The 25348-nt window shown below is 45.9% G+C and overlaps 1 protein-coding gene across 1 annotated transcript in view; it reads left to right on the top strand.

Moving 5' to 3' along the window:
* The window catches only part of KCNJ16 (potassium inwardly rectifying channel subfamily J member 16), a 358272-nt gene that overhangs the window by 134197 nt on the left and 198727 nt on the right, over positions 1 to 25348 (top strand). The window contains exon 2 of the mRNA XM_057536933.1: positions 6486 to 6626. The gene's annotated coding sequence lies outside the window, so the exon portion shown is untranslated. The remainder of the gene's footprint in view (positions 1 to 6485; positions 6627 to 25348) is intronic.

Genomic DNA, 25348 nt, shown 5'->3' with positions numbered 1-25348 from the left:
TTAACATTGAATAAAGATGTTATAAAAATCCCAAAGTACCCATTGCTCTCCGAAGAGAATCAATAAATAAACTTCTAATAGGCTATTGGAGCTATAGCTCAAAGAGGCCAGGGTCCATGCCTACCTTGTTCACTTTTCACATCTCCAACACTCAGCAAGCCATGGCAAGACCTAAGTTTTCTGAAACTACATTTGCAGGTTTTAGTGTTAATTGATCCAATGTATATCGTGTTTGCCAATGGGAAAGATACAGGAGTAGGAATAAAAAGTCTAGTGCTAATCCTAAATTAGTGATATTTAACTCTAATAACAACAGCAGCAGTAACAACAATAACAATAATAATAAACATTTACTGGGGAGATACTCTGTACCAGGCTCTGTTCCAATCATTTTACATATATTAACTCATTTTGTACTCATAATATCGTTGTAGAGTAGGTACTCCTACTGCCAATTCCTGTTTTTTTTTTTTTTTTTTTTTTTTTAAAGAAGGGAGTCATTATTTTTTAAAGTATTTGTTTATTTATTTATGGCTGTGTTGGGTCTTCGTTTCTGTGCGAGGGCTCCCTGTAGCTGTGGCAAGCGGGGGCCACTCTTCATCGCGGTGCGCGGGCCTCTCACCATCGCGGCCTCTCCCGTTGCGGAGCACAGACCCCAGACGCACAGGCTCAGCAGTTGTGGCTCACGGGCCTAGCCGCTCCGCGGCATGTGGGATCCTCCCAGACCAGGGCTCGAACCCGTGTCCCCTGCATTGGCAGGCAGACTCTCAACCACTGCGCCACCAGGGAAGCCCATGCCAATTCCTGTTTTGAAAAGAGGAAACTGAGGCATGCACAAGTTAACCGTCTTGCCCTAGATCACGTAGCTAGTAAGTAATGAAGACAAGATTTGAACCCAGAGCCTTTTCTCTTAAATATTATGTCTTGCAACTAAAATAGTTGTGTTTTGCTAGGCAAGTCTCTTGGTACCTTTGTTGCCATTGCTATAAGATAAGCATAATGATTCTTACCTCAGAGGAGCAGTGGAGATGGGAACCCTCAGATGGGCACGTTTTGGGTGTATTTTCCGTTGTGAAGGTACATGAGATAGTTTACTGTTCTCATCAGATGCCCAAGGACTCAGGGGTCAAGACAGACAGGATTGAGATCTCTTTTTACCACAGTTCAAACTCCCGGAGCGCTGGGGACAACCAATAACCTTCAAAGCAATTGAGGCCACTGTTGCGGCATCAACTCTTGGAACAAAGTAACATACAGTGAGATGTTTCTGTTTGTAGAAAATATCCTTCCAGCTCAGTTTTTATTTTTAGGCTCCATCTCAGCCAGTGATTTTCCATTTCCTTCTTAGATTTTTTTTTTAATGAGCACACACACTCATTCTCACACACATGGGCACACTCCTGTGTACACCCATGTGCATTCACATGCACACACCCACACTCACAGGCACCTACACCCGCAGGTTCCTTGACACTGTGACGTGTGCCTGCCTGCTTGTTGGTGGCAGACGGTGGTAGAACTTGCTGCCTCTGAAGGCAGGCCCAAGGGTCCCAGGTGGCTAAGGAAAATCCCACAGTTTTATCTTCTGAGAGCTTCGGGTAGAGGAGGAAGACTTTCTTCTTTCTCCCCTCCCCCAACGCTTAGCAAAAGAGAAAAAGAAGAATATTAACTAGTACAGTTTCAACAATCAACAGGGACACACCCTGAAATCAGCTACATTTGAGCATAATTGAGGTGATAGCGTTTAAGGGCAGTACTGATGTTCTTGCCACACTTGGACCGATGAGCTTTTACGCACATTTTACTCGTGAATTATTCAGATGATGTGGTACCAGTTTGGAGGTGTGTGTGTGTGTGTGTGTGTGTGTCTTCTAACCCTCCTTGAACCCCTTAAATTGTGGGTGAGTCTGTCATACAGATAGGTTAAGTCACATAATTTACCAAAAGTATTAAATTAGCTTCACATCAAACATTAAGCATGCAGCTAGGGACAGACTGATCCCGGCAATTCCTCTGCGACATGGATTTTAAAGCACACTCTCCACAGTACAGGTATCGTGCCTGACTTCTTTCCCCCTGAAATTAGCAAGCAAGAACACAGGACTTTCTTCTCCATGGGGGCCAGAGGCTTCCAGATTTCTGTGACCTCCATCATGTCTCCTGACTGCCTGTCCATCGGCTTTTCCTGGAATATCTGGCTTTTTTCTTCTCTGGACCGGCTGTCTCATACAGCATGTCCTGAATCAGTTGTGTGTGTGTGTGTGTCAGTGAGTTGGACAGAATCTTCACTGTCAAATGATCACGTCGTCTTCCTTTGGTACTGAGAAGATCAAAGTTTAGGATGACAGATTTTCCTTTACCAAATAAAATTGATTTCTAATCAAGGCCACACCTTTCCAAAATCCAAGCTTGTGTGTGTGTGTTTGTGCATGTCTGTGTGTGTGTGTGTGTGTGTGTGTGTGTGTCTGTGTAAGAAGTCATGTGTTGTGAATAGGAATCTGGAGATTAAGGTAAAGGTGACAATTAGTAATTCACTTCCATGGTGGGTGTCCTTTTGTCCTGGTTGACCTTCAAGGCTTTTGCTTCTGCTTTCCAAAGACTTACTTTACCTTTGATGCCAACGAACAGGTCCTCCCAGAACTTACCTTTAACATCAGGTTCTCAGCTGCCCCCAGTATATTCTGACCACATACAAGCTTAATAAAAATGCAAACGGTGTTTCTTGGAGTTGGGAGGAACGTGGAGTAGCAAAGAGAGAGTGAGCTCTGGGCTTCGAATCAAGGGTTCTGCCCTGCTTTGCACATCTGTGTCCGTATTTGTAAGTCTTACAATGACTATAATCCTTAGCAAAATCAGAGGATGGGAAACTATGCCCTGACGATCAATTCTAGTTTTACCAACTTGCGAGTCGAAGTTCTCAAGCAACATGTCCAGAGTGTGGGGTGTTCGGTTCGCCATCAGCTTTGCTGTGCACATCTGCGTGTGAGGCAGGTTGACATCTAGGAGGCGGGGGTATATGCCCACACACGAGCAAATGCCGAGTCCGCTGAGATGAGCTAATCAAGCACGCAGCTAGAAACAGGCACGTTGAGCGGGGTTAGCTTTTTGTAAATACACATAATTCAGCCACTTCTCAGTCTTGTTTAGCCATTAATTTCATAATTTTGTTTCTCACGCTCCCAGAAGTGTGTCACGAGGCTCAGGACGCTGGGAAACGTACGTCCTACGGGTTAGACTCACAAATATTTTTTTAAAATTTATTTTATTGATAATTAATTTACAATATAGTGTTAGTTTGTGCTGTACAGCAAACTAATTCGGTTATGCATACATACATTCTTTTTCATATTGTTTTCCATTATAGTTTATCTCAGGATATTGAATATGGTTCCCTGTGCTCTACAGTAGAACTTTGTTGTTTTTCCATCCTGTATATACTAGTTTGCATCTGCTAATCCCAAACTCCCACTCCGTCCCTCCCCCACCTCCCCTCCCCCTTGGCAACTGCAAGTCTGTTCTCTATGTCTGTGAGTCTATTTTATGGATAAGTTCATTTGTGTCATATTTTAGATTCCACATATAAGTGATATCATATGATATTTGTCTTTCTCTGACTTACTTCACTTAGTATGATAACCTCTGGTTGCATCCATGTTGCTGCAAATGGCATGATTTCATTCTTTTTTTATGGCTGAGTAGTATTCCATTGTATATATATACCACATCTTCTTTATCCATTCACCTGTCCATGGACATTGAGATTGTTTCCATGTCTTGGCTGTTGTAAATAGTGCTGCTATGAGCACAGGGGTGCATGTATCATTTCAAATTATTAGACTCACAAATATTTACTTAGCACCAATTAAATGAATATCTAAAGTGTGAGAAATTAAATGCTTAAGAAATAAGTGAATAATACAAATACAGGGTCCCTTTCATCTAGTAACAATTTCTTTGAGGTAGGAATGTATGACTATTTGAATAGTAATACGTGCTAATAATACATGAATACTTGAAGTACAAAACAAGGCAAGAGGGAAGTGACAGTTGGCTACAGGAGCAGAGGAGAGGGACGAAGGAGGGTTACGTGCTAATAATACATGAATACTTGAAGTACAAAACAAGGCAAGAGGGAAGTGACAGTTGGCTACAGGAGCAGAGGAAAGGGACGAAGGAGGGTTACAGGCAGGTACCATACAAACCAAAGACTCCGTCTTCGGAGAAGGGAGGTTCGTCGTGAGCCAGAGTGACCTGGGAGGGGCAGCGTCTGGTCTGGAGCTAGACAGCTCAGGGGTTATTTTTAAAAAAATTTTACTGGGGTATAATTGATTTACAATGTTGTGTTAGTTTCAGGTGTACAGCAAAGTGAATCTGTTATATTTACAAATACATGTATCCACTCTTTTTTAGCTTCTTTTCCCATACAGGCCATTACAGAGTATTGAGTAGAGTTCCCTGTGCTGTACTGTAGGTCCCTATTGGTTATCTGTTTTATATATAGTAGTGTGTATATGTCAATCTCAATCTCCCAGTTTATCCCTCCCCCCCTTACCCCCCAGTAACCGTAAGTTTATTTTCTACGTGTGTAACTCCGTTTTGGTTTTGTAGGTAAGTTCATGTGTAGGGTTTTTTAGATTCGATGGGGGTATATTTTTTATGTGGGAAGAGAGGAGAGATGGAATCCGTGAAGCGTGAATGGCATGAGCAATGCATTTGCAGAATCGAATGTTTCAAGGAAGTGAGGAACGGAGGATAATGTTGGAAAGGCAGGCTAGGCTGGCGCTGGGCTCTAGAGAGCTGTGTGTGGTGGGCTTAGTCCTGTGGGCGGCGTGGCACTGTCCAGGTCTGGGGTGCAGAGAATGGCGCTGCACTCCAGGAAGTGAAGGGACCGGAGGCCAGTGACTGCAGCAGAGGCTGGAGGAGGTGATAGTTACGGGAACTAGTTGCAGATGAGCAGGCAGAGAGGGATGTGAATATATTTTGAAATTCAAATACACATATGTTATGTCCTATCAGGCCATCAGAACCTAACATACTTTTGCCTTACATTTCCAAATACCTCTTCTTTTTTTTTCTTCCTTGATCTTTCCTCCTTTAAAAAATGTAAGTGCACTAAAAGAAGGTGAATGTGGAAAAAAGTGAGTGCAGATGCTACAGGTTGAAATCAGGATCAAGAGGATTTCAGTTCACAGACGCTTCATCCTCACTAGGAACCAGGTCAGCTCAAGGGCAGGTGAAGACAAATAGGTGGGAACCTGTGTGTCCAAGAGCAGAAATGAAAAACAAACCTAGGAGGCAATGACCAGCCACCTCAGTTTCATTTTTAACTCTTCTGCCTCTTCTGTAAATATGCGTTGTCTTTGTTAAAGGAGAATTGCTTCGCTCCTGCTTTAGAAAGTTCTGGAATATAAGCAGAAACTGAAGCTGTTAGACTAGAGGGCCGGATCTCAAGAAGCCAGACTCAGTGGATTCCACCTTTAAGCCATCCTCAAAAGACCAGAATTTCACATTATAATAGGGAACTAACTGCCCTCTGAGTCAGTGCTACCCAGATTGGCTTGAATCCCAAACTAAAAAGATCATAAAATCCCAATCCCAATTGCAAAGTGACCAGGAAGGATGAGTCCAGCCCCAGTGGTACCTGACTACCCCCCCTCCGATAATAGGGTGACAATAGGAGAGTGAGTTTTGAGCGTCCACAGTGTTCGGACCATAGTAAATAGCCAATAAGATCTTCACCAGGGTTAGATTTTTTAGACAACTTTTACAAACTTACATTTTGTGAAAGACACTGTGTTAATTATCTATCTGTTGTGTCACAAATTATCCCAGTATTTAGCTGCTTCAAACAACAAATATTTATTCTTTCACATTTCTGTCTATCAGAAATCCGGGCGTGGCCTTGTTTGGTGCGTCTGGCTCAGAGTTTCTCATGAAAATGGTGTCGGCAGGGGCTGCGGTCTTCTTCTGGCTTGACTTGGGGATGATCTACTTTCAGACTCGCTTCCGTGGCTGTTGGGATGCTCAGGTCCTCTCCAGCTCTCGGCCAGAGATGTCCATTCCTTGCCACGTGGGCGGCTGTCCGCCTGGCTGCTAGCTTCTCCCGGAGTCGTGAGGTTTCCACCAGAAAGAGGATGCGAGGGAGAGAGGCGGCTAGACCGAGGCTACTTTCGTTTTGTTACCTGGCCTCAGAAAAGACATGCCACCAGTTTTTTGCAGTGTTCAGTTGTTAGATAAGAGCCAGTAGGTCCAGCCCAGCCTCAGGGGAAGGGAATTACTCAAGGACCCAAATCCTAGGAGAGCTCATGGGGGGCCTTCGACCACAGACAGGATGAGACGGCCGAGGAAGAAACCCTCTGCACGCCCGCTGTCTCACCAGCGGTCCATCGACCAGCACCATCTGACCTCTTGAGGGCTTGATAGAAATGTAGCATCTCAGGTCCCATCCCACCCAGACCTACTGAATTCGAGTCTGCATTTCACAGGGTCCAGAGTTTCCTTGTGTGCATCTCAGAGTTGGAAGAGTTCTCGTCTGCAGGATCTTCACACATTGAATCTAAACAGAAACCAACTTTAAACTGATCATCACATGTGAGCATGCTTACCTCGGAGCAGACAGTGACAAGGTAATGAGATTCTGCTTTCTACGTTCTTCAGAGAAAGGCCTGAGCGGCCTAATCCATGGTCTCAAAATGCACACACAGTCACTGTTTAATGGCTTAAAGATGAGGGCTGAACTTTTGTTGGCTATCAGACATAACAATGACCACATGGACGTCTCTGATTCCTGCGTGGCATTTATAGGGAAAACCAGATCCTTTGAACTCAAGAAAAACCCCAAACCCATCATCCAAGCATCTTTCATTCCTGGGGATTATCAGAGTTTTCATTACAGGTTAAATTCTTTGTAACTTTTTCATGTGGAAACTATCCCGTTACCTCCTGTTAGCTCTCCTCCTGCTGAGTACAAATGGAGTGTACATTCTACTTCCTACAGCTGCTTTGGATTTTGTTACATTTTCCAGGTTTGAAAAAAAAATGTGCTGACAGAACGTGGCTTCATCTACAACTCTCAACTGATTTTAAGAGTATAAACAGAAATATGTTTCCTGATTGTATGTACCAGTGAAATCAAAATATTATCCCTACATCCAAAGATTCACTAGCCACTTTATTTTTAGAAACTTGGCACTAAAGAGGAACAGAAAAATATGTTGGGGAAAGGTCATTACAACATAAAGACAGCAAATATGGCTAGACAAAAAGAAAAGAAGCACGCTTTTTGGTTTGCGCTATTTTCAATGAAAGATATTTACTTTTTAAATGGAAAAAAAAAACTTTCCATTTGCATCTGGGCAGAAAGTCAGAATCAAATAGATATAATTGGAAAAGCTTACTAAATGATGGACTTATGTTACATTTTCCCCCCAAATGATCCTTTTTGTTTTATTTTACATAATGGAGAAAAATCCTCTTAGATAAATATATCTGAAAGCACAGTGTTCAAAAGTCACATTTTATTGTAACAAGATGAAGCAAATAAAGACTTAAATCTGAGCCACCAAGAGGTAAACAGTTCTGCTTGGTCTGCGCAATTACACTCCGTAGGAAGGGCATATCTTCCATTTGGGTTTTCAGGTATGAGGTTGTGAGTCATAAAATCACGAGCAATTTTGGGCTCTCCCAATTGGTAAAAGTCCTCAAGGTGTATTTTGTCAGCCCAGCTAGACTGAATACCTAAGGGTCCAGTAGAAAGGGGCTGGGGGGCTGTATACACTGGGATTTTAGAGGCAGGGGGCTGGGTGGAGGCCGAGCTGTAAGGACCAGGTTAGGACCTATTAACTGAGAAAGGGCAGATGAGCCAGTGAGAAGGAATTGCTGGATAGGCTGATCCCGGCCACGGCAGCTCAAGGTCTGAGCTTCAAAGGATGGACAGAGCACCTGGGTTGTAACCCAGCAAGTCACACCAGAAAGTCCACTCTGGATGGTGGAGCACAGCAGGGGGCTGTCTGGGTAGGTGGCAGGTGTTGCTGTGGGAAACGGGACCGTATGTGGAGACTTTTATCTCATGTCAGGGAACTGACAAATCCAGGTCATGCAGGAGGCCCTGCTGTAAGATTCAAGGTTTGGGCTGGGACCCTCAGTCACAAAAGGCAAATGGGAGTGTTTGATTCAGTTAGTACAGACCCAAGACAGAAGCTCAGCACCATGGCATGAACTAGGAAAGGGGCAGGGAATTTTGTGAGTTGGAAGAACTTTCAGAGAGACCCAGCTTATTATCCCTTTGGCACATGGGGTAGATATTTGATTGATAAAGGAAACTCAGGGTAGGGACTGGGGTCTTGGAAAACATAGGAGTCTGGCTGGCCATCCGATTCGGGGCCTGAGAGCTTGATTTACTTTGATCGCCTCGCTCACCTCCCTGGAGAAGAGTGGGTGCCTCTGGCCGAGTTGGTAAGGTGGCGTGTGAGCCCATCCGGATCCCTCCAGACTTGGGCTGGTGACATGAAGGAAGATGAAGATGACACTGACATCACATCCCTTCACTCCGGTCACTCTCCTTCCTTTAGTAACTTGCTTCCAGTAGTGCGTGTGTTGCCAGGCCAGGGCAATCAGCTGGAGACGTACTTACAGGTTTCTGTTGTTTCATTTTATGTGGTTTCTTATGAGCAAGAGAGAAAGCGCTGATCCTTGTAGCTCTGTAATCAAGAGGACGCCCTTATTAGATCCCATTCTGGTAAATAGGAGCAGTATCTAATTTCCTTTGGAAGCAAGGCTTTCGAAGAGAAAGCGTATACCACCATGAAAGGCAATCTTGCCTGGAACCAATGTGTTTGAGTATTGAACTTTGGGTCACACTGAGTTTTTCCCAGCAGTGATATTCGAATACATAATTACTCTGCTCTTCATGTGGTGTTGGTAGTGCAGAGAGCAAGTGTGTGCTTTGTATTTATTTTCCAGATTTGCCCATTTATTGTTCCCCAAGCCACATGACGGGGCGAGTTTTGTTCCACCGCATTGAAAGATAGCTGCTCTTGGCTTCAGGAACCTTTTTTATGACTTTCCTTTTATTCCTGTCTGATCTTTTTTCTGGTCCTTTGGTGACTGACTAGGTAACTCCCGATGGACCATCTTGTTCCAATAGCACACCTGCCATCGGGTCGTCTCCCAATCTAGATATTTAACACCTGGTGTGGCTTAGGTACTCACCCATTGGCATGGACATTGGCCATGTTCCTTGAGCAGAAAACTAAGGGCCCACTGTGGGATCATGGTAAGGTCAAGGCCCCAAAGAACAGAAAGTAGCAGGTGGGGTTCAGGGCAGCAGCTAATTTTCCAACTGGTATGGAAGCATTTACATATTTCAGGTATTCATATGCTCCTACCAGCGCATACTGTTGGGTTATCGGGATTGATACTGAGTGATCAAGATGGCGGAACAGTAGGACACGAAGCTCACCTCCTCCCACAAATACATCAAAACTACATCTACATGTGGCGTGATTCTCACAGAACATCTACTGAATGCTGGCAGGAGACCTCAGACTTCGGCAAAGGGATTGATACTTATTTGGGGGAACACCGTTACAGAAACATTATGTTTTAAATTACAAACTCTGATAACTAACAGCTCCTTGGGAGAAGAAGGAAAGTAGGTAGGAGGTCAGCTCATGTAAGTCATGGTTAAGAGTTGGGATTTGAATTTGTGCATGATAGGAAGCCACTGGATAATTTGGATCTGAATTATGTTTGAAGAATATCACTCTGGCTGACATGTGGGAGACATAAGTAGAAACATGGAGGCCAGTTGGGTTTTTTTGTTTTATTATATATTTTTTGAGATCAGGCAAGAGGTGTCGGTGAGGTTATTGGGGCCCAGAAAGCTTGCATGGCGGGTTCCAATTCATACTGTACAAGCTCGGTCCCAGTTTCCACGGGTCTCGACGCCTTGGTCAGTGTTGGCTGCGTGTAAGTTTAGTGAATGTGGTGCATTCTCGCAGAAGACCTGCTACTTCCCCAAGCCTTACTTCTTCTGTCCTCTCACAGTTGTCCCTTAGAACTGGGAAAATTTTAACATTGGCTGATCGGTCACAAAATTGAAAGGACGTGTAAATACCATGGTGCTTAAGAGAATAAACCCAGGTCTCATATCATTCAGGCTCCAAAGTAACGCTTTCATCTATTTTTAAGAAAACTGTGAGTCACTGATGAGAAGATTTTAAAACAAAGTGTGGATGGAGCTACCCAGAGGAAGCAGAGGATGGGGATGAAACAGTTTTTCTTCCAAAAGGCATGCAGGTCAGACAGGCAAATGGCAGCTCCTGAGTTTACACGGGTTGCAGTTAGGTTCTGAAATCTGCTACACCAGGAGGTCCATCCTCTTGTTGTGTAAGGTTCGGCAGTTACCACAATGTGCTGAATTGTGATATTTACCTTGCTCTAGGTATGCGCCTTTTATCTGTTAATGCCTAATACCTGAGGGGATTTGATGCGTGTTATGGGCCCACCATAGTCACGTGTCACACAGTGACTGCCCGTAAGCCGCCTGTACCCCTCAGGTTGGTTCGGCCTGCAAAGTGTTTCAGAAATTTTGGATAAGCCATTGTGTTCATTTTCTATCACCATCTGACAAATTACTGTACACGTAGAAGCTTAAGGCAATGCAGATGTGTCATCTCACAGTTTCCAGGGGTCAGGGGTCCAGGTGCGGCTTAGCGGGGTCCTCTGCCTACAGGCTCGTCAGGCTGCGGTCACGGAGTCGGCCAGTCATCCAGAGGCTTCAGTGGGGAAGAAACCATTTCCAAGCTCCTTCAGGCTGCTGGCAGAGTTCCTTTCTGTACGACCTAGAGCCCAGGTTCCTGAGCTCCTGGCTGCACGGGCGTCTCCAGCATGGCCAGTGGGCTCCCTCGTTAAGCCCACAAGGCGCGTCTCATCTCAGAGAGAGAGCAGCCCACGTTCCAGGGCTCTTCACCCGATGAAACCAGGCCCACCCTCATCACCCACTTTTCAGTTAACTCAAAATCAGCTGGTTTGGGACTTGGATTACATCTGAAAAATAGCATCACCTTTGTTCTACCCTGCTGGGTAGAAGTGAGTCACGGGTTCCATCCACGGGCACGGAGGGGAATCGCACAAAGCCGTGAACACAAGGCAGCAGGAACTGTGGAGGTTTACCGGCAGGGTCAGCTGCCCACATCTACACGTTGGCAGAAGTGGACATAAGAATCTAGATTTTTGGTTTCTTTTGAAAAAAAAAAAAATCAAATTAGTAACACTGGAGCCGCTCTCCCACCTGGCAACAGCGAGCGGGAGTGGACAGCTCACAGCCGCCTTCACTCAGACATGCCTGCCTGAGCTTCTCCGGTTCCGTTTTCTGCCCCTGTCTGTTTTCTGTTTTTTTTTTTTTTTTTAATTAATTTATTTATTTATTTACTTTTGGCTGTGTTGGGTCTTCGTTTCTGTGCGAGGGCTTTCTCCAGTTGCGGCAAGCGGGGGCCACTCTTCATCGCGGTGCGCGGGCCTCCCACTATCGCGGCCTGTCTTGTTGCAGAGCACAGGCTCCAGACGCGCAGGCTCAGTAGTTGTGGCTCACGGGCCTAGTCGCTCCGCGGCATGTGGGATCTTCCCAGACCAGGGCTCGAACCCATGTCCCCTGCATTGGCAGGCAGATTCTCAACCACTGGGCCACCAGGGAAGCCCCCTGTCTGTTTTCTTTGCTCACCCGTGCTACCTGCTTCACCCTGTGACCACTGATGGTTACCGGTCCCACGGTAAACCTTCGCTAAAGTTATTTCAGCATAACTCTTTTATTTATATTTGTGTTGCTTCTGCCTGTGTTTTTGGGAAGTCATAATAGTATTCCAGATGAAAGAGATATTGGAGATTACTTAACTTCTTTTACAGAAAAGGGGTAAAAAATGTCTAAAAAGGCTCTTTGGGAGGGCAAAGATGAAGAAGGTAAAAAAGGCTAAGAAACACTGTTTTAGCAGGAGAAGAACAGACTGGCTTCGTGATTTGCTGGGCCCAGCGCGAGACGAAAACATGGGGCCCCTGTTCAAAGAGTATGAAGAATTTCGAGATAGTGGCCATGGAGCATTAAACCAGGGACGGGGCCCTGCCCAGCAGGGGACCTGGTGCAGTTACCCAGCTCACGTGCTGCGGAAGCCAGCCCTGGATGGGAGCATCTGGTGGCAGCTCCTGTGACTGTTCTGAGAGCTGCCACAGGAGATCTCATGCTTTTTCATCCCCTGCGCCCAATGCCACATAATCAGGGTGACAGTAATCCATAGACTGGGGGAGGTTTGCTGAGTGGAGCCTATGCTTCATAATTAGAAGCAAACTCTGCTAACGTCTGGCTAAAAAAAAAAAAAAGAAAATGAAAGAGGTAGAGAAACTCAATGAGTGTGTCAGTAGTATTGATTCCTCCATTCCGTCTATTAATTTGGCTTCATTGTTATCCTTCCCTAAAACATGCAAGTTTTTTTTTTTTGAAATTTCATTTCCGATCCTTTGAAATGAATGTGGGTAAAGTGAGGGAAAAAAATAATTTCTGGAGGAAAATGAAGACATCAGCTTCCTCCGTATGTGCCTCTGGCCCCCCGTCCCCGAGCTTCTGGTGCTGCCTGAGCTGGGGATTTGGGAGAGGAAATGACCCCAGGGTGCTCCAGGGCTGACGCAGAAGCCCGGTCCACACGGCCCAGTGGTGCAGATGGTGAACTCAATGCCTTCCCCTCTCATGCCAGCTCCCAAAATAACCCAGTGGGAACAGCCCAGCCGCTTCTCCCTCAAGGCCTGCAAATCAAAGCCCCGATTAGGTCCAAGGCTGGGAAACATGGCTGCAGAGCTGCTCGGGGCACTCCAATGCCAAGGGCGTGGAAGCCTCCCTGCCCCCCCTGGGGTTGGGATGGAACACGAGGCCAACTTCACTCCAGGCACCTCCACCCTCTCTCCGTGTCCTTGAACTTGCTGGGGAGCAGCGGCGGCCGGCCGGGATTCCGTAAGTCCAGCAACGAGCACGGTCCAACCAACCCATGCGAGACGTCCAACCAAGGGAAGCCCGGCCTGTGATGGGGACGCCTCGCTCCCGGGGAAAGTGACGCCCACCGGCCCTGCCCGACGCTCACTGAGATCAGGCCGCGGAGGAAGCTGCTTCTGCCTCTCTGATGGGGCAATAGAGCGGCCACTGGTATCACTGCGGATGTCACCTTACAGGTTGGATTAAAGGAACATGGCGTAGTCTTTGCCCCAGAACTAGAGACTTTTTATTTGGATGGCAGAGAGGGGACGAGATAGAGCAGAATGGGGAGGGGAGGTGCTGAAGTAAGACAGCCCGATGGCCGATCTGGCCTCCACCTGTGTTTATAAATATAATTGTATTGAGACTTTATTTATGCCGCGTGTTCATTTACGCATTCTCTAAGGCTGCTCTCATGCTACCGTGGCGGAGCTGAGTATTTGAGACAGAGACTGTGTGGCCTGCAAAGCCTGAAATACTAACCTGCCTGGCTCTTTACAGGGAAAGCACGCCAACACCTGCCCTGTGGTCGCGACCGCGTGTGCAGCGCCCGCCGTGCTTGTGGAGGTCATGTGGAGGTCTCGGCGGCAGTAGTTCAGAGTGGTCACCGTTCTCCCCGCTTGACGGATGGGGAGAGAGAGGTGAAGTGGCTGGGCCCACGCGGATCATAAACGACAGGGCCGGCTGTGAACCCACATCTGTCTGGTTCCGTGGACGTCTTTCTAGCGCCCTGCGCTGCCCCGTGGCTAACTTCCCATCGGCGTGTCGGTTTGAATCGCTGGTAGAAAAGTCAAGCATCTTCAGGGGCCGAGCAGGTAGGATCTGAAGGGCGCAGATTTCAGGAAGAGGGAGTGGTGTGTGTGTGGCCGAGCTGGAGAGGACCAACCCGGCCTCAAGGCACTCAGACATGACTTGTTTTTCTAAAGCTTCGAGGGCCAAGCAAAACATGGCAGCGAGCCTTATTAGGCCAGCGTGTCCCTGGTTTGTGACCTTTGGACAGAGCCTCCGTCAGGTTGGGCAAGAAGAATCATGATACGCTCAGAATGGAAACCAGAGAGGCTGTTTGTCTCTCCCTCTGCTCCGGTTCACTTCCTTGGGAACATCCCAGACGGCTCTACGGAGAATTATGGGCCTGTAGGCCAGGCGGGCCTGCTTTTCCATCCTGACTCTGTCAGCACATTGATGTCCATGAGCTTCAGATCTTTTTTCTTTAAAACGGGGAGGGACTTCCCTGGTGGTCCGGCGGTTAAGACTCCGCGCTTCCAACGCAGGGGGCGGGCGCGGGTTCGATCCCTGGTCGGGGAGCTGAGGTCCCGCATGCCGCGCGGTGCGGCCAAAACCCAACCAACCGGCCAACCCTGGGATTTATTTATTTCACGTGTATTGCTGCGTGGCACGTGCCAGGCCCTGTGTGAGTCTCGGCCTACCCCAGGGCACGGCAGCTGCATGCTTGCCTGGGCTCAGTCCCCTCTTTCTTACCCCCGTGCAGACGCACCCTGCTGGCTCTGTAAGTCAGTAGCCATTCAGGAGCTGCTGACCTGCCGCCTCTATCAGGACACCTCGTCCAAGCCGCCGCCCTTGCTTCCCCGTGCTATGCCAGTAGCCTCCTGACCACTCTCTTGGGGCCTTAGAGTCCCGTCTCAACCCAGAGACTCGAGGGAGGCTGTTAATACATAAGTCAGATCATGACATTCTCCGTGGTTTCTCGTCTTAGAGTAGAAGCCAGAGTTCTCACAGCGACGCTCGAGCTGCCCGTGGTCTCCCTGCCACCTTCTCCCGTAGCCCTGTGACTCCACCCTGTACCCTGGCCTGTTGACCTTCCTTTGGCCACAGCCGCCCCCCACCCCTTCCTCAAGCACATGGGGTGAGCTCCTGCCCCAGGACCTTGGCACGTGTTTCTTCTGCCTGCAACGCAGGTGACTCCCTCCTTCCTTCATGTCCTGCTGCATCTTCTCAGGGGAGGCCGTTCCTGAGCACGGGACCCAAACGACAGCCCGCCCTCCACCGCTCTTCTTCCCTCCTTATCTTTCTGCCTTGGATTTATCGTCACCGCATCTTATATAATGGACTTACTTGCATCATTTATTGGTCACAGTTGCCTCTCCAGCATGAAGTCCTCTACCCACAGTACAAATGCAGTACTTGTGAGTTCCTTTTCTTCTTTCTTCCCCCTTTCTCGTCAGAAATAAACTTCCCTTATTCCCACAATTGTATTTAGTCTGGTACGATTAAAGCAGGGTTATTTAGATTTCGAAGATCTGTGGCCATCGATGGGAAGTTAGCTCCCGACTGGAAGCCAGTGATTATGGCGGTGGGTCCTCCGGATCATAGCCTCAGAATCACGGCATCCCTGGGGCTCCTTAGAAAGTCGAATTCTTGGTCCCCAGCCCAAATGGGCTGAGTCAGAAATCCTGGGGAAGGACCCAACAATGATTAGACAAGCCTATGAGATGACTGTGATGTGAGAGCAAATTTGAGCCACTGGCATGCTAGGATTGGTTTATAAAACAGTTACAGGACAAAAAGGCAGAATGAGGTCATGGAAAACCCCCATGGGATGAGATTCGGGACACTTCTGCCATTGGGGGATCCTGGAGGCATCACTTCTCAGGCCCGGAGCTTGGGTTCCCTGGCTTCTGGGTCAGGACATGACGGTGTCTTTGGATATCCAGTGAGTCTGTTTTGACCTTGCTTCTTTCTTCGGACTCTAGGACCATCTCCCAACAACTTACATGTCAATGCCACCTCCTTTACTTTATGTTCCTAGATCCCAAAGACATGTGGCTCTGATTTGGATGCCCCTTGTCTCCACACATTTCATTCCCAGCAAAAAAAAAAGTACCCAATATCTGTTTTATTTATTTATATATTATATACATGTGATACTATGTGAACATTTTTTAATACATTATAAATCACACACAGAATGGAAACGCAAGCTGAGATCAGTAACAAAATAGCGGTTCTAACATTTTTTTCCCACACCCCTTAAAGATCAACTTCCCCAACACACAGGTGGATTCACTGCACAGAAACCACTTGTCTGGAGAATTCAAGGCTGACTTCTCCCCAGCTCTGTCCTAAACAGTGACCTTTTTCCAGCAAAGTACTCATATTCTTTGAGAGTTGAGCTTAGTTACTAAAAACCACTGTTCAAGTAAATTCGTAGGAAACCAAGGTCCTCCTTTTATCGAGCACTTACCACCCTTCAGCCACAGTGCCAGATGCTTTTCAGATTCGTACGTCTCATTTATTATTTACATGAAGTGGGGATAATTGTTGCATTTGACAGGTGGGGAAACTGAAACACAGCCTGGTTAAGTGACCTGCTCACGTTGACTCTGAGGGAAAGAAGTGGAGCTAGGACACCAGGAGAAGAAGTTCCTGCTACAAGATGCAGATGGATATTTGCCCTTAAAGAGTAGTTCTTTAGCACAGTGGAAGTGTATTACTTTCTAGTTGTAGATTTCCAATGAGATTTTTGGTGAGGCGCTGACAGCGCCATCCAATGAATAAACCTGAATTGTTTCTATTCTACAGAGAAATAGGGCTGACACTGAGGAAGGGGATATGGTTTTCTTTTTTTTATAATTTTAAAAAATTATTTATTTATTTATTTATTTTTATTTATTTATGGCTGTGTTGGGTTTTCGTTTCTGTGCGAGGGCTTTCTCTAGTTGCGGCGAGCGGGGGCCACTCTTCATCGCGGTGCGCGGGCCTCTCACTATCGTGGCCTCTCTTGTTGCGGAGCACAGGCTCCAGACGTGCAGGCTCAGTAATTGTGGCTCACGGGCCTAGTTGCTCCGCGGCATGTGGGATCTTCCCAGGCCAGGGCTCGAACCCGTGTCCCCTGCATTGGCAGGCAGACTCTCAACCACTGCGCCACCAGGGAAGCCCCGGGGGTATGGTTTTCTATGTGGGCTCTGGCCTGCCTCCGTGGCACTGCCCCTCCTAGCTGGTTGACGGGATGGATTTTCAGTGGAGAGTCAGACCCCGTGCTTCAGAACGGACACAGGTAATTAGTACCATGATGGTAGCTGGAAAGAGAGAGATGCGTCTGGAAACAGCCTCAAAGTGTTCACATCACATTGAACACTGTCACCAATGTCCCTTACGGAGCAGCTGCCGAGCTGAAAGCATGCTTGCTTTTCATCATAACTGATTTTCTCCACTGTGAGCGGGTCCCCGAGCTTGCATGCACTTTATCAGACACACATGCAGTTGACATACGATATGGAAACGCTCTCATCCGCGTCTGTTTATTTGCTGCATCAACTGACAGAATGTGGTTGCTTTTGAAGTCTCTGAGGGGCTGAAAAAAAAATCTCGGAAATCTGACTTTATGAAGTTAGGTTTTCCACCACCAAGACGTATCTTCATGTTAGGTTTGTTTACAAGGAGTTGCTGTTTCCACTTGCTAGAGCAGCTCTTAAACATTAAAAAAAAAAAAAAAAAGTTGTTTTTTCCAACCGCTAAGTGGATCTAAACATGAAGTGTTTCTGCAGTTGGTGTTGCAGCTCCTGGGCTGCTGTGAACTTCTGCTGGGATGAGATGGAAGGTTTCTCCTTCCACTCGGCCACCCATCATGTGGGAGCATAATATTTGGAAGAATTTTTTTTTAAATGGCTCATTGTGCGATATTTATAATTCATTCACATCAGCGCGGGACACTGTTGACACAAAGCTCCGTTGTGCTGTTGGCTGCTCCCTCCCTGCCCCATCCCTGCAAGCCCGGCTCCAGGCCTGGTAAAGCGGCTCCTGCAGAGCACGTCGCACAGGGCCGCCCCCCCCCCCAGGGGAAGGGCAGGCACAGGAGAAGCGGAGGGATGCTTCCACGGGTCTGCTCGAAAGGAGAAGAGATCGGACACGGTCCCCCAGCCTCAGAACTGAAGCACCTGGAAAATCAGGTGGATCTCCCCTCTCCCCCTGAAGGGAGAAAACATGAAGTGAGCTGCGGTTCTGTATGAAAATGTACGTTTCACACTTTCTTAGGATTGCCGTTACCAGATGGTCTCAAAGACTTGCTCACATTTTCTTCCCTCCAAACCGGCTCCAGACCATCAATCAGGAATCCCAGGAAGCATCCTGAATAAAGGGACCTTTGCAGAACGGAACCCCCCTCTCCCTTAGGCTAAATACCTTCTGTTAGACTCTGTTATTTCAGTGAATGGTAAGGATGGATCCCCAGGGAGCAAGAAAAATTTTCTATCACTTCCTGCCTATCCCTGCCCTGCACCACACACACACACACACACACACACACACACACGCGCGCGCGCGCGCTCACCTACAGTCATAAATACTCTTCCCTTTTGTCAGCTTTCAGCCATACTCTTTCCCAAATTCACAGCCAGCTCCTGCTGGCAAAAGTACAGTGAGAAATAGTCCCATATCACTGTCAACGAAAAAGAAATTTCCTCAAAATTCCATTGCTGTTCTGTCTTGCGTTTTAAATTCTGCTTAGCTCTGGGCATTTAGGAGAGAGAGAGAGAGAGAAAGAGGGAGAGAGGGAGGATAAATGAAGCAATGACTTTATGAATATTTCCTGTCGGATTCTCTGAAATCAAGGTTAGTATTCCAGCAGTAGAGACAGAATAAAGTAAAAATTAAGCTGTGTGTCTATACCATGAGATTAACCTGGATTTTCATGACTTCTTTTCCTCCCCACCCTTTTAAAAAGCTGGTGACAAAGCAATGAGAAAAAAAAACCAAGTGCAGGGCAGATGCTATCAGGTGTTTTGATTGTTGGAATGTCACCTTGCCAGTCAGATACCAGCCCCACAGGCATGTGGTTTTCTGGCTCAGCTGAACCGTGACTTAGAAATGGAGAAACGGAGGTCCATGGATTTCTGAGTCCCTGCGAACCCACCTTCCTCCCCAGCATGCTATTGCCAGTGTATTCCTTGTTCAGCCTTCATCCCAGGAGGGATATAAATTTAGAAAAGAAACCTGTAGGTAATTAACAGTCTAGCATGTCTGTCATTCCTTTGATAAAATGTGTTGGGTGTGGTTTCTCGACATGCAGTTGATAAAATGCACTGGTGGTGTTCCATTTCATTTGACTTTCCATTAGTTTTTTTTTTTTCTTTCCCCCAACGAGAACGTCTTAATGGCCAGCTTCTGTTTTCAATCATGGGGGCCATTTCTATGGATTTATTTATTTATTTATTTATTTATTTATTTATTTATTTTACATTTTCCAATAAGAAACATATTCTGATCCTTTAAAGGTTGGGGGTAAAGTATGAAAGGGTGGGTGATACTCAGAAGAGGAGCTTCTCTGCTGGCTTAAATTAGCAAGTGTATATGCATCTGGGTGGGCGGGCACGTGTGCACGTGAGGGCCTTTTTGAGGTCTTCATTGAGTCCCGACTCAGGGACAGAGATCCTGCCACATGCCTTATTATTTCTTTAGTGTCTTCACAGCTTTAATAACTTACGCCTGGGGCAAGAGCACCTCACTTCATTTATCTATTTGGCTCCAATTTCATACTAGTTAAAAACGCAGAAAATGCTGGGGGCCTTTGAACATGGAATTGCAACTTGCATAACCAAATAAGTCTGTGTGATTAGGTTTTATATAGGACGGAGCTGGCGAGCATGCAGATGGAAGGAGCGCGGGAGTGATTTCCAGCTCACAGCTTTGAAAAGCTGAGTCATCTGGATAAATCACCCAGCTTTTTAACTCACAGAAGCCTCAGCAAGTAAATATGTGCAATGGCCACTCTCTGTGAAGAGTCACCAGAGAGAAGGCTGTTCTCACAGCCCCTGTTTGCTCTCCAAAGGAGCCCACGCAGGCAGCCTCGGCCGGCTGGGGCAGGAGGACAGGGCTGCAGGTGTACATTACTGTGTCGGTGTACCTGGATTTGAACTTGAGGTGCTGTCCCGGCTCTGCATCGTCTTCCTCACTTTCCTCCTATCCAATAAGGATCCAGAACTTTGGCCTGCGTCTCATGCGCTCTGGCCAGTTTTTAGATTTCTCAGCTTAAGGCTTTTGACTGTCATCCATGAGCTGTCTCCCTAAGTTCTGGTTCTTGGTTGCCTCTTGAGCCTTGCATACCATTTAAGGCCGGTTGCCTGTGTGGTGGGTTTAGTGTGCCCCATCTGTGATACCTGTCCTGTGGGCTGCTGTAGCCCTGTGTGATACGCCTTTGGTCTGCCCTCTCCCAGGCTCTCCACACCCTGTGAGAATCCCGTTCCTTCACTCGGAGACATTTACACACGCAGAAGGGAACTGGCTTATACTGAAAGGCAAATCTCACTTTCATCAGTCTTGAAACTGGAACCAGAGCTCTGGTCTGTTCCTCTTGAGCCCTTACTTCGATTAGAGACTCCCATTTACGTGTGGCATCTTGGTCCACAGTTGCTGCCACTGTGGTACGGGTCACAGACCTCCACTCGCAGCTGCTGACACTGGGCACATGGTCCTGGGAGGCAGACCCCTTGAGCTGCTCACTCGACAGCTGTCGCTACCACCCCTGCTTCTTGTTTGCAAACAGCACCCTGTATTTTACTGCCACCCAGGTGGTGAGCCAAGTCCCAGGGGGTGAGTCATCGTTTTGTCAGCCAATCAGAGTCATCTGAATCCTTTTTGCTCCCTGTTTATTTTCTAAGCCTCCCTTGCAGCCTTACAGCCATGGGGTATTGTTATCATATAAGGGAAAATCTGCTGGGAGTATTTAGAAAGTGCTTCGCTGGCAGTAAGAGAAGCAGATTTGTGTGGGGACCTTGCTCGTATGAAAGGATGTGGAGAGGACCCAAGTGCCACGATATGGAAGTGGATTCCAGAGCCCAGCTGCCTGGTCTGAATTCTGGCATCCACTGCCAGCTCTCTTGCTGCTAGCTAAGTTAATTTGTCTCTTCGTGCCTCAGTTTTCCCATCTATGAAATGGGAGTGATAGTAATAGCATCTATTTAATAAGGTTGTTAAGAGAATTAAATTAATAGTTATTAAGTACTTATAATAGTGCCTGGTACACAGTCAAGTTCTGAAAGTTAAACATATGAACACAGGCATTTTTCAAGGTGAATTCGATTTAATAAACACTAAACATAGCATTTTTCTTCCATGAAACTGACAATGATATAAAACGAACAATGAGGTTCAGCATTGGCTAGGCTGTGAGGAGATGGCTACTCTCCTTCCGTGCTTTGGAGTGGATAAATTATATACCTTCTGAACCCGAAATTTCTTTTCCGGAAATAAGGATGGACAAGGAGACTAGTAACAGTAACGATGCATCTTTTTGACATGAAAAATGTTCAGGGTTCGTGAGGAAATCAGGTAACAGAATATCTTTGATACAACCGCAACATTTATAAAAGAAATTTGTATTCAGTGTATAAAAGTGCATCGAAAATATCAGGGGAAAGAGATACCAAGTATTGGAGAACTAGATGATTTAAAACATTTTCCTTTTTGTTTACTTAAATTTTCTAGCTTTTCTACAATAGTCTTGGGCCGCTGGTGTAAGAAACAAAGTTCCTGTATTATGATTCCATTTTTGTAAAACAAATACAGTGGCCTCTAGCAATAAACAGCAAAACCTAGATATTTGTGCATATAAAACTGTCTGGAGAGACATGCACCAAGATGTGAGTAATTGGCATCTCTGCATTAATGGAATTACAGTTTATTTTATTTTGTTTTCATTTTTAATATTTATACTTCCAGATTTTACTGCAATCATTATGTAACATTTTGGTGTTTGCAAAATGAAAAAAGAGCTAAGCAGCATGTCCTTTTTGTTCTAATGGTCCTACTGATTTGGTTCCTCTGTAGATGGCCAAGTTGGAAAATTCTATATGTGCCAGATATTTGAGCTAATAAGGATTCTGCGAGAATCCTCCTTCCCCCTTACCCCCCAACCCCACACGTTAGTCTGGAGGTATTTGTATTTTCTGCCCAGTACCTTTCCCAAGTCATTCTGTGTTGCTGATATTTTGTTAGATTAATAGTTCCCAAGTGACGTGAATATGTTGATTTTATGGCAGACCTCCAGAAAGGGCTTTTTACAAATAAAAATGGCTATGATGAATTACGTTTCTTGAGATCCTGATGATTCTATTTAGAGGTTTCTGTAGGTGCTCAGGCCTTTATGAAAGGTGCCTTCAGATTACTCTAAAATCCTTGCACTCTATGTCTCTTTCCTGCCTTGAGAACAGAGTCAGGGTTAATCTGGGGGTAGGGACTTTTGCCCTGTCTTGCGGTCTGTGAATTCCTTGGCCCACCTGTGAATGTAAAGCATTCTCTTCTGATTCAAGTTCATCTGTCAGTCCAGGAAAATGCTTTTCCTTTTCAGAGGACCTGGATTGATTGGTTGGAAGTATAATTTAGTTCCTGTGTTTGTACTGGATCAGAGATCAGAAAGCCGTTTCAGACTGCGCTGGCGGTGGGCTTTATTTTAGTGGTGAAGTTCAGAAGTGCAGCAATAGACAGGAAAATCAGAGCTGCTTATACAGTCTCTTTTCTTTCTTTTCCTGAAGTGTTTTAAAGAGGAAGACTGGTTCCCCCAAACTTCTAGAGTTGGCAGTAGTACTGTGGTGTGCTGTCAATTCTTATTTGTTTCCCGATTCTTCTGTCAGTTGGAAGAGAAAAGACAGCTGGTGGGAGGGAGTGTAAGCGGAAAGGATCTTCCTCTGGGTATCGACTTTGGAGCAGACACAGCTCTATACCTCGTACATGTATTGTCTCACTCAACCCTCTTATTTTTCAGAAAAAAAAAAATGATGTCGTTAGAGACACGCCGATAAGCGGCAGAAGTGGGTTCAAATGCCACAGCTGCCTTCTTTGAACTGGGGGTGTTTGCACAGCGCCGTGTGTAGAAATGAGCCTGTGGCTTCCGGGATCTAGGTGAATCATTCACCACCTCCGACTTTTCAGCATCCTGTCTGTAGATCAAGGATGACATGATGATGAGGAGGAGGGGGAATTGTGATGGGGATGATGCTTCTTACCACAGTGTTACCATGGTGACTGCAAGGTTTACTGTGAGTGGAACCTGCAGGCATTGGATTGCTAGTGCACTACCCCTTCTCTCCTTCCTCCTGGCCGCAGTTGCCCCGGGGAGGAGCAGAGTGTCCACGTCAGCTGCATATTTCTGTGCAAACCGACATGAGAAAATGCGCTTCTCATTCCATCCCAATGGATGTTATGATCTGTGTATCCCCCAGGGCCAAGCACAGATACAACTGTAAGTTTACATCTTTATCCACAAACTTCATCATGACTCTGGTGACTGTGAAACACATCCTGATGACAGTGGCACTGAGAACCCTTGCCAGATTCTGAAAGTATTTGCTTAAAACAGCTGCCGCCCAAGTGGCCCTTGGATCTGTCGGTTCAGAGAGCCCCTGACCGGCAATCCACATCATAACCAGACCAGGATCAAGAGGAAGGAGACACGGTTTGGTCACAGCGCAAAGTCCCAGGCAGCAAAGGAAATCATCCTCTTCCTGAAGCGGCTTCGTTTCCCTCTTCCTCTTCTTCATTTCTCGGTGGTACGTGGAGCCTGAGGTTTAGAGCAGTGGGGCAGCTTTACCGGGCACGCGCCAATGCTTTTATTATTATTTTTCCGTTGTTATATGTTGGTCTTATATGCTATATGTTTAAAACTCTAAGACCCTTCTGAGTCTTCTGAAGTCTTTTTTAGAGAATTGGCTTGGGATGGGGAGAGGGGTGAGGGCTGGGTATTCAGAGAGGAAGGGGGAAGCAGGTGGGCATGGAATCAGATGGGCAGCATCTTTTGCACTCATCTCTGTGGTCACTTTTTTTTTTTTAAGAGTTTTGGATGTAGACTGGTTTTTAAAGTCTTTATTGAATTTGTTACAATATTGCTTCTGTTTTATGTTTTGGTTTTGTGGCCCGGGGCATGTGGGATCTTAGCTCCCCGACCAGGGATCAAACCCGCACCCCCTACACTAGAAGGGGAAGTCTTTACCACTGGACCGCCAGGGAAGTCCCTCCTTGGTCACTTTTAAAACCACCTTTACTGCACATAGATGCCCAGAGTGGGTGGCAGGCGTGTAAGGAAAGGACGGAGAGAAGTAAATGCTCACTTATTATACTGTTGCTCTGGTGCCAGGTACAATGTTAGATGCTTCCCTTTGCTTTACATCATCTACTTTTTCACTATCACATGTAAGTTGGATACTTTATCTATTTTTACTGGAAACAGGTTCAGAGACAAAATGATTTGCCCAAACTCCAACTGTATCAAAGGCAGAGCCCTGATTAGTATCTTTGTCTCTCAGTCCAAAGCTCAGGTTAGAACAAATGAAAACAAATAAAATTCGTAGAGCAATGTACAGCTCCTTCAAAGGCTACGGGCATACCAACCCCAAAGATATTCACAAAACATGACTTAAAAAACAGCACATAAAACAAGTGAATTTGTAAAGTTATTTGAAAATAACTGGGGGAATGGACAGCTTGTATTATGATAGGTGGTCTCTTAAATTTTTACTTTTGTAAGTTCTTTTTTTTTTAAATTATTTATTTTGGCTGTGCTGGGTCTTAGTCTCAGGCCCCCTGTATTGGGAGCACAGGGTCTTACCCACTGAGCCACCAGGGAAGTCCCTTACTTTTGTAAGTTCTTTGAACCATGTAGGGTAACTTGAAATAATGTTTGAGTGCTGCCATGTTTTGTGGGCTGTCTTCGATCACTTCATAAGAGATATTTGAAAACGCATCATTTATATGCAAATTGTCACTGCTGGGTTCTGGAGAATTGCTATATTTTCTTAGGTAGATTAAACTCCAGGAAATCATTCTAATAGAATTCACTTTTTTCAAAAATTCTTTCTTCTTAGATAACAGAAAAGTTAATGTAAGCCCAGCCTGTCTCAGTCAAATTATCACAAATTCCAAACAAGCCGGGTCTGAATTAATAAGATTTCATTGCAGTGCAGGACGGGTATATTTACACAAAGTGGAGACAGAAGAAGGAGCAATCAGAATCAGATGCAATTAAGATGGGAAATACCCTAAGTTAAAAACTCCTTTGATTTTTCACGGATAAAATGGAAATTCTGTCTTGTGACATTTGATACTTTGTCCTAATCTAAACAGGCTGCTAGTCTCTAAAAAGAGTAAGGATACATCAAGGTGATTTGAGTGTCTGCATTAAATTTCAGCTTCAGCGCAGGCTTTGGAATCACCCCGACTGAGGGGCCAGTCCAGGCTTTGCAAATTATGTACAGAGTTGGGTCAGTTGCTTTAATAAGCTCTTTAAGACTCTGTTTAACCCTTTTTTAAATTAGGAGGAGTATTGGAGAAATAGAGCAAATATATGTAGAGTTGGTTCACTTTCTGGGATAAAGTAGTACACAAAAA

This window comes from Balaenoptera acutorostrata, chromosome 20 (genome assembly GCF_949987535.1).
Source record: "Balaenoptera acutorostrata chromosome 20, mBalAcu1.1, whole genome shotgun sequence".
Lineage (NCBI taxonomy): Eukaryota > Metazoa > Chordata > Mammalia > Artiodactyla > Balaenopteridae > Balaenoptera > Balaenoptera acutorostrata.
This window is presented reverse-complemented; position numbering and strand designations above follow the sequence as displayed.